The 20232-nt window shown below is 39.8% G+C and overlaps 3 non-coding genes across 3 annotated transcripts; all 3 read right to left on the bottom strand.

The window, feature by feature from the left end:
- Positions 1 to 189: 189 nt before the first annotated feature.
- Positions 190 to 261, bottom strand: Trnap-ugg (transfer RNA proline (anticodon UGG)). Its single transcript has one exon. It is a non-coding gene; the product is annotated as a tRNA-Pro (tRNA).
- Positions 262 to 1193: 932 nt separating this feature from the next.
- Trnay-gua (transfer RNA tyrosine (anticodon GUA)) lies at positions 1194 to 1283 on the bottom strand. Its single transcript is given in 2 exon segments — positions 1194 to 1229; positions 1247 to 1283. It is a non-coding gene; the product is annotated as a tRNA-Tyr (tRNA).
- Positions 1284 to 2304: 1021 nt separating this feature from the next.
- Positions 2305 to 2377, bottom strand: Trnat-ugu (transfer RNA threonine (anticodon UGU)). The gene has a single exon. It is a non-coding gene; the product is annotated as a tRNA-Thr (tRNA).
- Positions 2378 to 20232: the final 17855 nt, after the last annotated feature.

Below are 20232 nucleotides of genomic sequence, written 5' to 3'. Positions count from 1 at the left end.
GAACGAGGTCGCCCTGGAGGCATCCCAGGGAACCCAGGGAATTTTGTTCAGTTACCAGTCACTAGCCGCATTTGCCACGTTCATTCAGGGATGTCCTCTTTAACAGGGTAACTCAAGTGTGATTAGTTTATACTGAATTTAGCTTTTTCCAGCGGTTGTCAAAGGTGTAAAAAGAGAAAAACCTCAGTTGGGCTCGTCCGGGATTTGAACCCGGGACCTCTCGCACCCAAAGCGAGAATCATACCCCTAGACCAACGAGCCACGAAGCTGCTGATTTTCTCATCCTCCTTCTGAACTACACTTCTGTGCCAGCAATTGGCCGCCAGGGTGTTCTTGGTTCTGAGTTTTAGTTTTCTTTCTTTCTTTTGGTAACATTTTCTTTCCATCTTGCTTAGTTCTTTCTCCCATCTTTACCAACTTCCACGTTTGACACTGGACCCGTCCCCGTTTATTCTCCTTCCCTCCCACGTCCTGTAAACCTCCGGACACAGGACATCAGGGAGATCGGAGAGGCAGCTTTTCAGAATTCAGGCCACACGCTCAGTTCCACTGAGCCAGGTCCGGGAGGGTCTAACTTCAAGCTGGAGCCTGAAGCGAACCAGGTTGGAGTTCCAGGACTGGAGCGGACCTCTGTCGCAGGACAGTAGAGTCCTGAGCCCAGGACAGGCGCACCTTTGCTTCAATTGTTTCATCTTTCTGGAATTCAGGCTCCCACTTTCATCCCAACTCATGTCAGATTCTATTTCTCTTTCCTGTCCTGCCTCAAATGAAAATGTTTTGGTAGAACTATATAAATAAATAATACTTAAGTATCTTAAAACCCTTTTCCCCAAAGGACGTATGTGTGTGTAGAGTAGGACAATCACACGGGCTGAAAGTCACAGGAGGGTTCTTCTGCAAATCAGATTTCTGCAGGACGCGGGGTTACATACACAAACATGCATATCAACAATGTTCTTCTGTACCATCCAGTGGTCTTTCACTTTGGGACTTCAGGAAACCCAGGATGCACAGAAGTCAAAAGTAGGCCGGCAAGGAGGATAGACTCGCACATTCCTCAGAATTGGAGGATAGGGACTCAATTTTATAAGTGTACTTCTCTCCTAAGCCAATTAGGTCTCCTCAACGGTTGATCAGAATACGGGTACAAAGGACTTCTTAATTTAGTAGTGTGAATCCAAAAACAGCGCTTTTCCTTCGAGCCGGAATCGAACCAGCGACCTAAGGATGACTACACCGGGACACGCTACAGTCCTCCGCTCTACCAGCTGAGCTATCGAAGGTAGCACAAAGGCGCCTCTCAAGAATTCCCTGTTCAGGGCATAAACAACCCGAAGCAGGCGCAAGACGATTTTAGAGCATGGCCACCGCTAAAGCACTGTTTGCAAGAAAGTCATGCGTCTGTGGTTATAGGGACAGCTCTTTTGGAGCTGAATTCTCCTGCTTCACTAAAGGGGCTTGCTGTCCTCCAGGACATGTGCCTTTGTGTGTGGCAAATAGGACCGGCATTCCGTCATCGAAGATCTGAGGACCTAGATATTCCCAGCCCGCCCAACCGCCAGCTCCGGAACCCGCCTTCCCAGTGCCTCACTTCCGGCGCTTGCAGGGTGCGGCGCGTCGGCTCTGGCGGGCGGTCTCTCCCTGCAGCCGCCACGTCCTTACGCTTGGGGGTGGGACAGCGTGCGGAAAAGAATACAGAAGCGTAAATCTAGTGTTTCTGTGATGATTCGCGTCTGAAGAAAATATATTAAGTTTTTCAAATAGGAAGCCACAATTTATTTTTGTCATTATCAAGTTTAGAGACCTAAGTCTCGCACCCAAATTTACGGGCACTTAGTTCTCCCCGATGAGACAGCGAAGGGTCCAAGATCCAGTGATCATGAACCCTGGCCGGATGGCGCACGCCTTCTGGATGACTGACCTAAACGGCTGTCGCCGGTTTTCTCCCTTCAGGGAAAGATCTTGTTCTCGACTCGAAATCTGCCCAGTGTTTGAGGGCTCGGTTTGTTCTCCCTGGGCCCCCCTTCTTCCTTGCTCCAGAGCTGCAGGCGCGGGGTACCAGTCGAAGGGTCCACAATGCTGGAGTGTCCGCGGAGGCTGACCGCGCGTCCCGCAGCTTGTAATGGACTCCGCCACACTCCAGTCACAGAGCAGCACATGCGCATTCATACATGAACCTAAAAGGAAGAGATTTCCTCTCAGTTGGTGTTCATTCGGGAGCACCAGCAAGTTGGAATTAGCCCATTTTCTTCGTAAATGTGGAAGGGAAATTAATTAAGGAAAAAAAAAATGAACAAACCCATGAGGCCCCAGCGAGATTTGAACTCGCGACCCCTGGTTTACAAGACCAGTGCTCTAACCCCTGAGCTATAGGGCCTCGCGAGGGCAGCCGTTCCTTGTTTCTCAGAAAAGGAACGTGTCGCTGAGCTTCCACTAGACCACGTGAGAACAGAAAGCAAAACCTGTATTTCTTTTCACTCTGTTTCCCAGTTAACGGTACTGGAATTCAGCCTGCGGAATGTGGGATTACTGGAAATGGTGCAGTAAGGAAGCCAGTGACAGAAACCACCACTATCTTAAGACTGGAGATATGTGCCCTACCCGACACAAACTGACACAATAAAAGACACACACACACACACACACACACACCCCTTCAGATTGTAAAAATTAAGAAGGGAAACCCAGCAAAGAGAAATCTGCCACGGTCTCTCCTGAAACTGCAACTTGCACACTTAGGTTTTTTTCCTGGACTCGGGATTTACAGGAACCTGCAACAGTCTCTCTTCCAAGTGCCTTAGAAGTATGAAACTGTCTCACAGCTCCAAGTCAGGGCCAGAGCAAGCAGTCACTATCTCGCTATTTAATTCATCCTTTAAGGCAACAAACACTGAATTCCAATACTGTGCTAGGTTCTACACTAGGAACTAGAGGTGCAGAGATGACTTTTATCCTGAAGTCACTGTCATAATTTTGTGGAATAGAAAAACTATAGTTTTCAAGAAACACAGCAATGAAAAGTAGCTCTGTCAGATGTATAGGGGTGGTGGCTGTTTTCCAAGGTGCACAAACTTGCAAAGTGAGCCATCCTTCCTGAGGGATGTTTAGCTAGCTGCTGGCTGCATTCTGAGGAGAGGTTGAGATTTACACAAGTTAGGGGCCCGGCAATCCACTATAGAAGAAAATTAGGAGCACAGTCGGAGACAAAGACTGAGGTATTTTAAGGGTCTATGATAGACCACCCTCAGGAGCAGATGCACCCCCCACCCCCACCCCTTGAAGTGAGAGTAGGGGAGAAGACAGTTTAATAGAATGAAGTTAGACCCTTTTCAAGAATAGAAGATGGAAACTCTCCAAGCATGGATTGTAGAATAAATTGAAGGGAGGAGGAACCAGAGTCAACACCAAAGGATCAAACCTAAAGAGGCCAAAGGCTAATAGTTATGAGATGGAAAGGAAGGAAAGAATGAGAGATACAGGGAAGGAAGATTCTGCTGAACTTAAATACAAATTACAACAAAGAGGAAAGAGAGAGGACTTTCAGTTTTACCTTGGAGAAGCAAGATGATCTTTGCAGGGAGAAAAGAAAGCCTACTCCTTCCGGGTATGTGGAGAGGACAGAAGGGAAAAAGAAGTGCTAGGATTTAGGTAGACTGAATTTGAGGTGAGGATGGAGCAATTTGTGGGAATTGTACAACAGAATACTCTTGAGTCTAGAATTTAATAGTCAAGGTTAGATCAAATCATATAAGTCATCCATTGAGTTAGGGCCTCCAAGAGCTATGAGTTCTTTTTTTTTAATTAATTTAATTTTTTGTTGTTGTTGTTGTAGATGGACACAATATCTTTATTTATTTTTTTTTATGTGGTGTTGAGGATTGAACCCACCTTGGGTTCAATCACACCTTGGAAGAAGGCACACTACCACTGAGCCCCAAACCCAAGCAATGAGTTCTTAAAGGAAGAAAATAAAAGGAGAAAACAGCAGAGGTCTGAACATGAGCCTTCTGAGCAGCCCTGTTGTAGGTATTTGTCATATTAGTGTTGTCCAACATGGTTTAAACATTCTCTTTACACTTGGTAATTTCACATATTATAAGTAAGTGTTTGGGAGAAAACTTGCTTTCCCAGTTTGCTGCTGGAAGTGAGCATGTTATCGAGGTTCAACCAGTCAGATAAAGCCAGGGAAGATTTCAGTTTAGAAGTAGAAAACAAAGGTTAATAATCCCACAGGGAAAACCTACAATTTTCCAAATATGGAATAGATTTAAGTTTTAGGGGTCTGAATTTTCTTAAATCCGTAGACTGTTGTTTTTCTTTACTTACGGAAAATTCTCAGCTGTTGTATTAGTTTGATAGAGCTACCATAACAAAATATCATAGACTGGGTGGCCGAAACAGCTGAAATTTATTTTCCTCATGATTCTGGAGGTCAGAAATCAAAGATCAAGATGTTGGTGTATTTTATTTCTTCTTATAAGGATACAATCAGATTGAATTAAGGCCTACTCTAATGGCCTCATTTTAACTTAATTATCTCTTTAAAGATGATTTAAAGCCTATTAGAGGCCTCAACTCTTTTTAATTCTTATTTCCGAATTCAGCTACATTATGAGATACTGGCAATTAAGGACTTCATATGATTTTGGGGTGTGGAGACATATTTTAACCATTTTCTTTTTCATATATTGTGTTCTATATTCTTCTCTCGAAATTGAAGTTAAATCTATATTAGAGCTTCGCTTCTGTCTTCCATTTCTTTTAACCTCTCTCCATATATTTTTGTCTCTCTATACTGCATTCTGGATAACACATTTTTAACCTATAATACTGCTCATTAACTCTCCTTACAGTTATGTTTAATCAACTGTTAAATATGCCTGCCACACCAGGCAGAGTGGAACATTCCTGTAATCCCAGTGGCTCAGGAGGCTGAAGCAGGAAGACAGGAAGTTCAAAGCCAGCCTCAGCAACATAATGAGGCCCTAAGTAACTCAGTGAGATCCTGTATCTAAATAAACTATAAAAAAAGGGTTGGGGATGTGGCTCAGGGTTCAATCCCTAATACAAAAAAAAAAAAAAAAAAAAAGTATGCTTATCATATCACTTATTTTGGTTTAAATTGTAATTTCCAATTCTAGAAGTTCTCGTTGATTCTTCTTCAAAATTGCTGGACCAAATTTTGTGTTTTCTGTTCCTTATGAATATTTTTCAGCTTGTTTTAAAAAAATCATTAGAGTGTTTTGATATCTATAAGACTGATCATCCTAATTTAATTTTATGCTATTGTTTTTGTTGATTCTCACTCATGTTCTTTTTTTTCCTTGTGTGATTGGTCATCTTTCAATGTATACTGCTCAATGTCTTCGCAAAATTACATGCAGTGATTTTTTTTTTTTTTATACTGAGGATTGAACCCAGAGTGTCTTGCCAAATTGCTGAGGCTGACTTTAAATTTGCAATCCTCCTGCTTCAGGTTTCCAAACTGCTGGAATTACAGGCCTGCTCCATGAAGTCCAGCTGTCTTCCTTTAAAATGAAACAAATCAAACATTCCTTTTGTTTCTCACAGGCACCTAAAATGCTATCAACCTAAACAAAGTTCTTGGTTAGGCATTGGTGAGGGGGGCCACCATATGTTAATACAAGCTGCATATCAGAGAGAATGCTGACCTTTGTCGGAGCTTCTTAGGAAATGACCTTACTCTTTCTGTTTTCCCTTGCTAAACTCAACTGATTTCTGCTGAGCTCCACAATTATTTCAATAAATGGGAAAATAAATATAGGTTTACTTCTTATTCCTCTTTACCTTATGAATAGCTCTTTAGAGTCCCAACTTAATATTAGGAATCTGATCCTCATGTTTCTCCCACCCAAACAGGCTACCAAAATGAAGCCCAACTTTGTAGCAATTAGCAAAACTCAATGTCCAAATACTTCTCTTAACTCTCTAGATTTTGTCTTTCCCATAAATCTTGGCCTATTAGTCACTTAACTACCATATCAACACTTTGATGCTTTTACAGAGATTTGGTAAATCATATCCAGTATTTTAAAATCATTTTTGTTTAAGGGAACAGTTTAAATTAATTATCCTACCATTGCTAGAAATGAGATTGAAATTGTAGGAGCTATTACATCATTCATATTCTACTATATGACTGAGAGGCAGACAAAGCATATCTATATTACTTAAGAGAGATAGGCCAAAGCATAAAAAGGAGGACTGGTGATAGCTAGAAGGAAGCCTGGATACCCTCCAAACCCCTAGTTCCAATTCAGGGACCTGGCTGTATCCTATATTCCTAGATTCTGTGACACTTCCTGAAATAAAACTATTCTCAATTTAAAGACTAAGACTAGATTTACTCTCAGTGCTAGTTGACAATCTACATTATTTACTACCTTTATTTTCTAATATTCAGTTCAACATTTATCAAATTACAGTGATATATTGGCAACAGGTTGCCCTGTAGAGATCTTTGTTCTAATCAAATTGATCTTCTTATAGTTTCCCAAATCTAATTCACATCTTTTCAATTATGATCACTTGCTTATTATTTATTAAACCAGAATGATTTCCTGTCTCTCCATGCCTATCAAAATTACTTATCCTAGAAAGGCCATTTCAGTGTTCTTATTTATAATGCCTTGACTGCTCACCCAGATGCACTTCCTCCTTTCTCTAGGTCCATAACACCTTTTTATCTTTGCTATCTTCTCTTTACTCCCACTCTAAAGATATTAAACAGGACACATGAAATAGAGGTGGCCCATGGCACCTAAAAGTAAACAGCCAGACTGACATTATCGATTCAACATCATGCTTTATGTGCATATATTCTGTCAATTATGAAATCTTCAAATTGTCCTGTCTTCCTTGCCATACTTCATCCCATGTGAAAGATAAAGATAAAGCATATTTCAATCTTACTTTTACAATATTCCAGAACTACTTCTGAACTGTAGTATCTTATCTACTCCCATGTCCATCTTTATGAAAATGCTACAAAAGATACAAAGAAATAACTTAATGAGAAGACAAAGAAGGGAAGGAAACTCTGTTACACACCCAACCCATTTGAATTGAAGGGATTTTTTTATTCCCTCCTTTTGCTGATGAGACTTAGTCCATGGTTGGCTGACTACATTGCTCTGGGCCTGAGATGAGGCAAAAATTCATGGTGGAAGGGTATGGGGAAAGGAAACTATTTAGCTTATGGCTGCTGTGGAGCAGAGAGAGAAAGGAGCCAGGTACAATGTAAAATCCCCAAGGGCATGCTGGTGACCTTCCTCACATCCTACCTGCCTACAATTACCATCCAGTACCCATTCAATCTGTGTACTGATTAGGTTACAGCTCTCACAATCTAGTCATTTTACTTCTGAACATTTCTGCATTAATACATGAGCTTTTGGGGTGATACCTCATATCCTAACCATAATGACCAATTTCTAACAAAGGTGCAAAAACAATTTAGTAAAATGTGAAAATAAACATTTCCCTAAGAAGCTATATTACAATAGAACTCTTCAAGCATGTTCCAGAGGACAACGTCTTTCTCCCAAAAGGAGATAAAATGGGCCTGCCTGCATGCATGAAAGGGACTGGGAGGCTGGAGAGAAAAGCTACTCTAAGTCCTTTGGAAAACAGGACATTACTTTCTCTCTTTTGTCTGACCTTACATACTCATGACTATTAGGTAGAAGAACTGATCACTGATTTTACCAGTCTTCTTGCTAAGAACACAGTGAAATATTGTCTTAGTCCAAAGGTCAGATTTCCCCAGTTTTATCTTAAACCGTCTATGTAACCCACCCCCATCAGTGTATTTAGAGAATGTATTGATTTATGACTTTCCTTGTTCTGTGCCTGTAAAAGTTTATGTAACCCCTTTCGTGTCATTTGAGGTAAATTGAATCCAACTTCCTGGGCCATGGTCACTTACTTTGGCTCAGTATAAATATTTTTTTTATTTTACTTTAAAACTGAGTCCTTATTTTGTAGCAAAAAAAAAAAAAGAATAATATTTTCAACAAATGAATCTTGAACAATTGGATATCAACATGCAAAACAATGAACTTGGATTCATCTCTGACATCATATATGATCACTGATCCAAAACTATAAAACTTCTAAAAAAGATCAGAAAAAAATATTTGTGAACTGGAATGAGGTAAAGATTGTTTAGATATTATTGTAGTTTGGGTCTTAAATGTTGCCCCCAAACTCATGTGTTAAAGGCTTCATTCCTAGTTGATGTTACTGAGAGGTGGTAGACATTTTTGGAACTTAGGGCCTAGTTGGAGGAAGTAGGTCATTGGAGTGTCCCTGTGAAGGGTTTTGGGGGCCCCAGTCCCTTCTTCTCTCTCCCTTTGCTTCTCTGATGAAATGAGATATTTTCTCTTCAACATGCTTCCTCTATGACATACTGACCTACCTCAGACCAAAAGGCAATAAGGACACGTGATCATGCATTGAAAACTTCGAAACCATGAGCCAAAATAAACTTTTCCTCCTTTAAGTTGATTTTTCCCAAGTATTGTCAGCGACAGAAAGCTGACTAACAGAAGTAATATCAAAAGCTTAATTCACAGCCGTGCACAGTGGCACATGCCTGTAATCCCAATAACTAAGGAGGCTGAGGCAGGAGGATTTCAAGTTCATAGCCAGCCTCATTAGATTAGTGAGGCACTTAGCAACTCAGCAAGAGCTTGTCTCTAAATAAAACATAAAAAAGGAGCTGGGGATGTGGCTCAGTGGTTAATCACCCCTGGGTTCAATCCCTGGTATAAAAAAAAAAAAGAGTATAATTCATAGAAAAAAAAACGGATAAATTAGATCCCATTAAAACTAAAATCTTTCACTCTTCTAGACATATTGAAAAGAATGAAAAAAGAAAGCAGACTTAAAGAAAATATTTATAAATCACACATATGAAAAAGTATTTATACCCATCACATATAAATATTATATAATATATATGCTAGTATATATGATATGTGTATGTGCCCACCATATATATATATATATATATATATATATATATATGTATGTATATAATGTGTATGTGTGTGTGTCTATATATTTTGCAAAACTGTAAGAAAACAAAAAGTGGGTAAAATATTTGAACAGATATTTCACACACAAAAAGTATAGGAATATAAAATCAATACATGAGAAGATGCTCAACATTGTTAATCACTAGGGAAATAAAAATCATAACCACAATGTGATATTACTTTAGCTAAAACTTAAGAGTTACCATACCAAAAGTCATACATATCTGATGAAAATGTAGAATGTGCAAAACATGGATGAGTACCAAAATAAGTGTGCCAATTCTAGGAAATGCCTAGGAATGACAGGGAAGAATGGAAAGGAGAAAATACACAAGAGTAAAAAGAGACTTACAAATGATTATCTTGATTTTGGTGATGGTTTCTCATCAAAGCTTATGAAATTGTACCCTTTAAATTTGTTCACCTTATTGTTTGCCAATTACTGTTTGATAAGGCTGTTTTTGAAAAAGGAAAGCTCATCTGGGATTTGAATTGGAGTTGCAGTATGGGGAATCTATCATTACCTTACAAAATTATCAAAGGGCTAAGCGCTAGTTAGATCTTAGTTGTTTAAAGGACGTGAATTTTGGGACTGGGGGTATAGCTCAGTGATATAGCACTTGCCTAACGTGTAAAGTCCTCAGTTTTATCCCCAGCACCACAAATATAATGATAGTAATAATAAATGATGTGCATTTCCACTCTCTTTTTTGAGAGAGAGAGAGAGAATTTTTTAATATTTATTTTTTAGTTATTGGCGGACACAACATCTTTGTTTTTATGTGGTGCTGAGGGTCGAACCCAGGCCCACGCATGCCAGGCCAGCACGCTACCCTTGAGCCACATCCCCAGCCCCATTTCCACTCTTAACACCATGAAATTTATCTGAAAAGTCTTTTGGTATTTGTTTCTCCACTTTTTATTTGTTCTTCTTCCAAAATTATTCAAACTTGTTTTTTTCCACACTCAATATTAAAATCTAATATCTCTTTCCCTTGGATATGTAAATGTAACCTCTAAGGATGGGAAACAGTCACAGCCAGAACTTGAACAAATGGAGCCCTATAGAAGCTGAGATCCAAGAAGCTTAGATCCTCCCTTTGCCTCCCCTCAGAAGTCACTCAACTTTTGTGGTTCAAGAGCCAATAGAGTTGGAATGATAATCATACCCAAGACAGCCCTGGATTTTGGCCAATAAAAAGCTACCTGGAAGAAGAAATAAATCAATCACTCATCATAGGGTGGGGCTTCTCTATGCAAAGTACATCTTTTGGAGGCTTTTTTATCACGCATTGTCTTGAGAAAGGAAATTCAGCATTTCTCAAAAAATCCTGGCCTAATAAGACGGAATATATATGTTTAACTATTTCTAGAAGATGTTTTGTTAAAGAACATTGACTTCAAGATAGGTACCCTCAATATATAGCCAATTAATTTTCCTATTTTTCTGTAAAGTGTGTATGCGTGTGTGTGTGGGGGAGAGAATGTACATCCATTGGGAAACACACACACACACACACACAGAACTAGCACCTGAATGCAGACTTCTTTCTGTAATTCATACTCATACAATATCAGAGGTAGAGGGAAGTTAGAGATGACTCATAAATTCCAAGAAAAAACTGAAGAATTCCATAGTATTCTATATCCCCATGGGCAATAACTTCCTTTGCACTCCACATAGCCACAATTTTTTTGTTCCTCCTGTCAAGAATTTAAATATTTTGGAGAAATAGAAATATAAATCACATAACTGTCATAAGTAAGCTGAAGACATGGTTGATACTAGGCAAATGTACATGAATCTAAGAACAAAATAAGTGAATCCAGACTTGAGTGCTTTCTCTCTTCCTATTAATTCAGTACTTTGTTTATATCTTTGCAAAGTTTTGAATAAAATTGATATTAAGATAGATGGGGAGCCACAATTCAGAAGTAAGTAAGACTTGAATGCTTAAAAAATCATATATGTATTTTCTGACATCTTACCATATGTGGTAAAGATATATAGTATGGGGTGATGCTTTGGTTTGGATATGGTTTGAGTATTCCTGTATTTGTTAGAGAAATAGAACCAAAAGAATACATATGTAAAAGGGGATTTATTAGACTTATTAGATTAGTTTACACAATGTGTTAGTCAGCTTTTCATTGCTTTGATCAATAATTGACAAGAGTAGCTTAAAGGAAAAAACGTTAATTTGGGGCTCATGGTTCTAGAGGTTCAGTCCATAATTGGCTAACTCCATTGCTCTAGGCCTGAGATGAGACAGAATATCACGGAGGAAGAGGATGGAGGAGAAAAACTTCTCAACTTGTGGCAGCTGGGAAAGAGAGGGGTGGGGGAGGGAGGAAGCGAGAGGACAATGAGAGAGAATATGTGTGTGTGGCCAGGGGCAAAATATAATCCCCAAAGGCATGCTCCCAGTGACCTACTTCCTCCAGCCATGCCTCACCTGTCTGCGGTTACCACCCAGTAGTCTATTCAAATTATTAATTCATCAAATGGACTGATTCACTGATCTACTGGTGATATTATAGCCTTCATCATGGCCTAAAAGCCCCACTAAGCCTTCCTGCACTGGGGATCATGCTTTCAAAACATGACTTTTCAGGGGACATTTATAGATTTCAAACATAACAGGTAATCAGAGGCTGAATAGTCCCACAATGGCTATCTGCGGGCTGGAGAGCCGGGGAAAGCAGAAGCTACTCAATCTCAGAAGCTGGAAGCCTTAGAACAAGAGGGGATCAAAGCCCCAGTTGAAGGCTGAAGGCCTACACTAATTATTTCCTTACTTCTTTTAAGTTTTACCGCCTATATCTTCACTTCTAAGTATATTGCTTTATCTGTTTTTAAATGTATATAAGTAGAAGCATACTATTATTTTGTTTTTTTCTCCTTTCTTCTAATTTTATGTTTTTAACATTCATTCACATCTTTGCACGTAACTCTTTTTTATTTGTTCTCACTGCTGAACTATATTTATTATATGAATATTTTACAAAAATGTACTTAAAATATTATACTATTGATGGGTATTTGGGTTGCCCTTAGTGTAGAGCCATAACTATTTGTATTTTATCCCTCAATTCCATCATTTCTGGGAGAAGACTTTGGATTATACCTTATTGTATCAAGTATTTCCTCACAGTTCCATGAACAGTGACCAGGATGTCACATTTAATAAATTTGATAATCATAGAGAAGTTGGTTGTGAGCTAAACTATGGACTTTAGACTTACTTTTGAAGGTAATAGAAAGCCATTTAATCAAATGGAAACAATAAAAGAAGTTTTTTTAGGTGTTATTAATGCACTTTGTAGTTTAGACTACTTTTCAATGAAAGGAAGATAGGAATTCTGACTTATAAGTTGCAGGGTTTGAATCCAGGCTTTTCTACTTATTTCATAGGCTTATTGTGAAAATTAAAATAAACATATATAGGGGCTGGGGTTGTGGCTCAGCAGCAGAGTGCTCAGCTAGCATATGTGGGGTCCTGGGTTCGATCCTCAGCACCACATAAAAATAAATAAATAAAGGTATTGTGTCCAACTACAACTAAAAAATAAATATTTTTTAAAAACCCACATATGTAACTTGTCCAACACAATGCCTGGAATTTATTAAGACCCAATTTACTAAGGACTCAGAAAATGTTTTGTTGTTGTTGTTGTTGTTATTGCTACTACCGTTGCCATCATCAGCATATCTTCCAATTTTCCTTACATTTAGTGTAAGACAGTTTGCAGAACACCACGATTTTCATTCTTGTCCCCACATATTCCTTTCTAAGAATATCATAAAAATTCTTGCCCTGAATATTTTTATACTTTCCTTAAGATCCTCCTTATGATCCATCACCTCCTCCAAGGTAAATCTCAGCTCATAATAACTACTCCTTAAAGCCATTATAAAGCTCTGAATAGTTCTTCGGGTTTTTCTTTAGTGTATGATTTATTTTTGCACATTGAGTGCAATGATTATTTGTCTCTTTCTTACCTGGCTCCTGGAGCCTGTGTATCACTGCAGATTATTTGAAACTTGAATTCACTCTATCTAGTTTACTTTGAATAGTATCTATTATTGGGTATTGAGTAGCTTACAGATTTTCTAGGGTGCTAGAGTACCAACTATAGATGCCCATACCAGAAACAAGTACATCACTGGATGATTCTAGACCATCTCCAATGTGTAGAATAGAAACCATACCACATATTTAAAGCAGAGACTATTTTAATGAGAGAAATTGGTAACACAGATGTTGGAAAAGCTTGGAGATGCAAAAGAGAACAGAAATTGTTACCTGGGACAGAAACCTGCTATCACTTCTGAGCTAGAGCTGAAAAGCCACATTGCCCTTGAGTTGTTTAAAGCATCAGTGCTACCCAAACAGAAAGTGGCCCCTGCCAATAGGACTCCTCAAGCTTGTGTGGCCTGCAGATACCTGACCCATCATTGCTGATATCTCTACCAGAGCCAAAAGTAGAATGGCTTCATTGTAGATGCCATTTGCTAATCTCTTGTCAGTAAATCCAATTGATAAAGCATAAGCTGAAACCAACTGGCAAGGGAGTCTGGAAAAGAGAGGTTTCAAACTTCCAGTGTTCTGTATGCAGACAATAGAAAGGGCAGGAAAAGTATTACATAACAAAAGAAAATATCTGGCAAGCCATTGGTGCTTCATGCAATTTTGCATCTTTAATGCTGAGGACCAGCTATGTGGTTATTTTAGAAATAAAAAAAAATCCTTCATGATGCTAAGTTATGATTCTCATTTCTCCTTATTAGCTTCCTTTAAGCACCAGAGCCTACGTCACAATAGGATCTTAGTTGTGATGATTGGGGAATATAGTTTTTAGCTTTCCAGACACTTTAGTAGAAGAAGTCAGCTCATATGGGTGTTGTAATGAATGCTGAGAAAGCTACTCTCAAGACTGCTGAGACCCTAGTATACATCCTGATACCCTCTGAGTATATATTACATGCTTTGTATTAAATCTGTGGCACATTTTCTTTTCCTTCTATTCTTCATTTTTTTCCCGCCAAATTCTTCGTTTTGAATCCTCTCAGTCACTCATGTCCTTGTTCTGAGTAATTCTGGAGTCTCTTTAAGGAAATTTCCCCTTAGTGTGATTTCAGTATAAAGCTTAATGCAGTGTGCACACTTTCATCATACCCATTCCTAGGAACAGTCCGGAACCTCACATTAGAGATGATCCTCCAAGAAGAAAGGGGGTGAAAGTTGTGGAGTTAGACTTATGGGACCTTGGGGCTATCACAAGAAAGATCATTGGTAATTCAACTCAGTCTGAATCACAGAAAGCCAGCAATCTACAAGACACCTGAGGAGTTACAATCTAGTGAGAAACATGCCACAAAAGACTGATGCCTTGCCTGGTTTTTACCACTTTGTCCAGGGTTTTCCCTTCACGTTAGTTTTGCAGACCTTTTAGGCAGTGATACTCAAACAGCGCTTTAGGATTGGATCCTGAAAAGGAAGAGAGTGGGGAGTTTAAGCACAAACTTGAAAGGGTAACCACAATTTCTATGTTCTTCATTTCATCTTCAGGTCCCTCTATACATTGAGTTTTCTTTCCCTGGAGCATTCCCAGTCCCTAGTCTCTTGAGTTACCACCACTTAATACCCAATTTAGTTGGGCAAGGTGGCTCACACCTGTAATCCCAGTGGCTCAGGAGACTGAGGCAGGAGGACTATGAGTTCAAAGTTAGCCTCAGCAATTTAGCGAGGTCCTAAGCAACTCAGTGAGACCCTGTCTCTAAATAAAATACAAAAAGGGCCAGAGATTTGGCTCAGTGGTTAAACACCTCTGGGTTCAATCTTTGGTCCCAAAAACAAACCAACAAGCAAAACCCCCCTAATATAGAAGAAAAGTAAATGCAGAAACTCTGAGAAGGACATTTGTTGTTCGATCAGAGTTTACAAATCCAGTGTTTTTTCTTAGGGCTACTAGGATTATGGGTCAACTCTCATCTTTACTGGTTAGAAAATCAAGTTCTTAGCATAGTCAGAATTTTAGAAAACACTTCACATTCAAATTCACCTCATTTTAATTTGATTATCCCTGTGAAATATTATTTCCAAATAAGGTCCTCAGCATTAAAGATGCATTTTGAAGTACTGGGGGTTAGCACTTCAACATTATCTTTCTTGGAGAGACACAATTCAACCCGTAACAAAGACCACAGAAGTTTATGGGAGACTAATGGGAAAATCCCCTATATATGTCCTGAGAATATCCCCCCACCACCTCCCTGCCATGCAGTGAGAATAGCTTTACCTTCTCTTGGAAAACACAAATGATTTATAGGTAGTGACCATAGTTTAAGGAAGTATGCCAGATCTGGGTGCTTTTTCTCCAACGTAGACAATATGTTTGCAAGAGAGAAAAAACAAACAAACAAACAACAACAACAACAACAACAACAACAAAAAACCAGAACATGAACACATACAATTTCCTGGTTCACAGCTCTTTGTGGATATGATTCCTCCCACCATAAACCAAATTTTTTAAAGATGTGATTGAGTGTTACCAGAGAACCCCATTTTCTCCCCTTGGAAGGTACAAAATTTGCCAAAACATTCTCTAATCCCATCCCCTGCATTTTGCTGGAACAATCCCTGCAAGCCTAGACAACAGTGAAGGAAGAACAAAGGACAGGCAGCTAGTATAGATAGATATTCCAGTCAAATTGGGAAGATGGAGGCTAATACTTTCAGGACACTTCCCCCTCCTTCCCACCTGTTGCCAAGGTTACATACATCCAGGGAATTGTTCTTCCCAATGAAGAATGGTTAAGAAAATACCTCTTGGGTGGCTGCCTTTCTGCAGATATGGAGAAGCACCCCTGGAAGTTTCTTTCCTTTCCTACCTTTTATTCACTTAGGCAATATAAGAGGAGAAGGGGGCATGAGAAGAAAGGATAGAAAGGGCAGGACACCCCCACTCCCTCGGGCACCAGCTTTGGATCCCCTCCTCTATGGAGGAATCTCTCCTCTCTTTCATTCTCTCTCTCTCTCCCTTCTATCCCTTAAGTAAAACTTTTTTCTCTGGCCTTGGCATTTCTCAGGTGTTCATCTTTAGCACCAGGGGAACAGGGACTGGATTCTTATTTTCATCACTGGTATCATCTATGCTCTCAACAATACTGAGTTAAAGTCTCTGCTACTGCCACACATCAACCAAAGGGGCACATCAGCATCTTGGCATTCTGTGATTTCCACTTTTAAGTGTTGCTGAAAGCTCGGTCCTTGTCCCTGGTGCCAATCCAATAACGAGGACATGGTTTTGAGAAAAAAGAAAAAGAAGGTGTATTGCTTTGCTAGCAAAGGAGAAACACAGGGAACTCCTGTCCCAGAGGCTGTCATTCTGCCCATCAGGGGGAATGAGGGCTTTTAAAGAGGTGATCCAAAGGCTACATTCCATGTGTTCTCTGTTGGTGTTGAAATTTACTTGTTAATTTGTGCGACAGTCATTTCTGAGATCTTTTGGTACATCCATAAAGTCTGGATTACTTCTTTTCTAAGGTGGGTATGTACTCAAAGATAGATAACTCTGTCTAGGATGGGGAAGAAAGGTAATCCTGTTTACGCTGAGATTAGAGAGCGGGAGAGATTAGGAAGGAGCAGGGAGAGAGGAAGAGTAAGAAACATGTCCCTTCTAAAAATAAATGGCAGTGGCAGCGCAGGGACCGTTACATTAAAAACATAAAGTGGGTCACTTTACATAAGCAACAGGAGGGAGAATTCCATTTCATACAGGGAGCACCCTATGTCAGAAACTCTAACCTGCAGTATGGCCACTTTTTCTAGCAATGTAATTTAAGTCTTTGTGTTGGGTGGATGAGGTTCCAATTGCAGTGGAGGAAGGAGGTAAGTGAAAATCAGGTTCTTCTGGGGAACTTCTCCTCTAGCCCTTCGGTGATACCTGGAATTAATGGTTCCAAGTCAGAGGTCCGGAATACAGTGCTGGGAAAAAGTACAGAATGATGTAGCTAGGAAGAGTAGACAGAGGCTCTGTTGCTAGTTGGTCGTGTGGCTGGGTGGACTAAGGCCCTGGATTTAGGTTCCAGTCTCTGTGGCTGAGGGGGGGGGGGTGTTGAATCTCATCACAGCCAAGTTTTGATTCTGTAATCATCGTTAAATGTCCCCAGCGTCTTGCTTTGACCACTGGCAAGAAGCTTTCATATGAACTTCATGAACACCTACTACTAGATTGGGGGAGGGGTGCTGTGGTTATTACTGCCTACCAGGCAAGGTGCTTCCAATTCAGTCCCACATAATCCCCTAAAAGATTCTCCTTTTCATCCTCATCTTCCCTTTGGAAAGCAGCCAGTAAGACCTTAAGGAGTGACATTATTATTGGAACCTTGAAATAATCTTCCAAGCATAAAATGTGATCTGTGAAAAAGTAGGGAGTGCTGAGCATCATCAAGTGAAGTGAACCTTGGTCTCCTTTACTCCTAAGTTAGCCTGAAGGAATTTGGGTAGTTGCCCAGAGCTGAAAGTGTCCTTGTGTCCCCTACTGTTGACTGCCTCTAGACTCCCATTGACTTTGCTACAAAATATTGTCTTTCTAAAGACAATGTATTGGGGCGGGGAATGTGGCTCAAGCAGTAGCGCGCTCGCCTGGCATGCGTGCGGCCTGGGTTCGATCCTTAGCACCACATACAAACAAAGATGTTGTGTCTGCTGAAAACTAAAAAATAAATATTAAAAAATTCTGTCTCTCTCTCTCTTTAAAAAAAATAAAATAAAAACAATGTATTGTTCTTTATAAAGTTGTTTTGTGCACACTGTGTCTTTGAATTTTCATATAAATTTTGGAATTGGCCTGTCAATTTTCTTCTTAAGAAACCCTGTTGAGATTTTTATTGAGATTGAATTGAATTTATAAATCATTTTAGGGATAATTGATATCCTAACAACATTGAGTCTTTGCATTCACTAATATAAAAACTTGCTCCATGTATTTAGGTGGTATTTCATTTTGCTTGTCTTTTTTTTCTAGAGTATATGCCTTGGACATATTTTATTCTTAAGTATTTCAGTTTTAATGATTCCACTATAAAATTGGAATTTTTGCTGGTTGCGGTGGCCCATGCCTGTAATCCCAGAATCTCGGGGTTGGTGGGGAGCTGAGGCAGGAGGATTGCAAGTTCAAAGCCAGCACCGGCAAAAGCGAGGCACTAAGCAGCTTATTGAGATTCTTTAGTTTGAATACAATTCAAAATAAAGCTGCAGATGTGGCTCAATGGTCGAGTGCCCCTGAGTTCAATCCCTGGTACCTCCCCAAAAACAAAAAAAAAAATTGGATTGTTTTTTAAAATTTCACCTTCTGATTATTCATTGTTTCATATAAAATTATATATATGTAATATAGAAAATAATATGTACTATTAATTTAAATATTAATTTTGTATCCTTCAATTTTTTTTTTTTTGCCACTGCGCCTGGCTCTATTTTTAATTATTGTCTTGGTCCTTCCTGCTGCTATAACAAAAATACTTAGAGCAATTTGTAAACAACAGAAATTTGTTTCTCATAGTTCTGCAAGCTGGATGTCCAAGATCAAGACACTAGTAGTTTTGACGTCTGTTGAGGGCACAGTTTCTACCTTCAAGATTGTGTGTCCTATATTCACCCAAGGCAGAAGGGACAGAAGCAAAAGGGGCTTAGCTAGCTTTAGGTGCATTCATAAAGTCCCTAATTCAACTCTACCTCATGACTTAGCTCCAAAAGAGTTTTAGTTCTTCATTTAAACGTGGATGGCTTCTTTTGTCCTCCATCCACCAGGCAGTTTCCCCTGCCCCAGCCCCGCCCCAAAGTGCTGGGGATTGAATTCTGGGCTTTGCACAAGCTAGACCAGTGCTCTCCTACTGAGAAACATCCCCAGGCCTGATGCTTTCCATTTTAGTTTATTCTTCATTGAATAGGCAAGAATCCCTAGTACAAAGTTGCTAAAAGTGGGAAAACAAATGTCTTTGTCCCTAATCTTACAAGGAAAACATTCAGGCTTTCACCAGTATGATGTTAGATGAAAAGTTGCTTTTCTTTTTTTTTTTTTATATTTATTTTTTAGTTGTAGTTGGACATAGTATCTCTATTTTATTTATTTATTTTCATGTGGTGCTGAAGATCAAATCCAGGGTCTCACACGTGCTAGACAAGAGCTCTACTGCTGAGTACAATTGAAAAACCAGCCTCTACCTCAGAGCAAAGCCTGTCTAAGGAAGGGACATCACCTTTGTCCTTGCACTCCTAGGCACATTCCCACCCTGCTAAGTGGTTTATCTACCAATAACAGGAGAGATCTGCTGCGCCAGGTGTCCCTGACTCAGTCAGGCTGGGTGAGGACCCATAGCAACCCCCTAGCAGCCACCAATCAGCATGAGACAGGGAAATACCTGGGATGCCAGATGACCCTCCCAGTAGTTTATGGTGGTTGATAACGTGTTGGGAAACCATGTGGTTCAGCAAGTACACCCCTTTTGGCTTAAACCAATCAGTTCAAACGAATCCCCCTCTTGTAGTAACCAATCACCCCTACCCAACTTGTTCCCGCCAGTGAATGTGCTAATCATGTTTTAGAGTTGTTATTTGATTTTCCGGAGGTGTGTGATGAGGGGGATTCGTTTGAACTGATTGGTTTAATCCGTGAGGGGTGTACGTGCTAAACTACATGGTTTACTAACATGTTATCAATCATCAAGACTACTGAGGGGGTCTTCTGGCATCCCAGGTATTTTCCCTGTCTCATGCTGATTGGTGGTTGCTAGGGGGTTGCCATGGGTCCCCTAACTGAGTCAGGGACACCTGGAGCCGGAAGATCTCTCCTGTTATTTGCAGATAAACAACTCAGCAGGGTGGCTATGTTCCTAGGAGTGCTCTGTGGGTTTTTCCAAGGACAAGGGTCACGCCCCCTCCCTCTGGACAGGCCTTGAGGTAGAAGCTGTTTTCAAAAATGGAGTCATATCAATTTCTCATTACCTCCTCTGCAGTTTTTCTGGAAGAAGTTGTGTAGACCTGGCATAATTACTGAAGTATTTGCTAAAGTTCACCAGTGAAGTTATCTGAGGTTGGTAAATAAATCCCAGAGTATAAAAACTGCCATAACTGGAGCCCAAAGGGTGCTAGAACTCACC

The sequence above is a fragment of the Marmota monax genome, unplaced genomic scaffold (genome assembly GCF_021218885.2).
Source record: "Marmota monax isolate L192 unplaced genomic scaffold, Marmota_monax_Labrador192_F-V1.1 WCK01_AAM20220418_F8-fsc00017, whole genome shotgun sequence".
Classification (NCBI taxonomy): domain Eukaryota; kingdom Metazoa; phylum Chordata; class Mammalia; order Rodentia; family Sciuridae; genus Marmota; species Marmota monax.
Note: the sequence above shows the minus strand (reverse complement) of the source record. Positions and strands in the feature narration are given on the sequence as shown.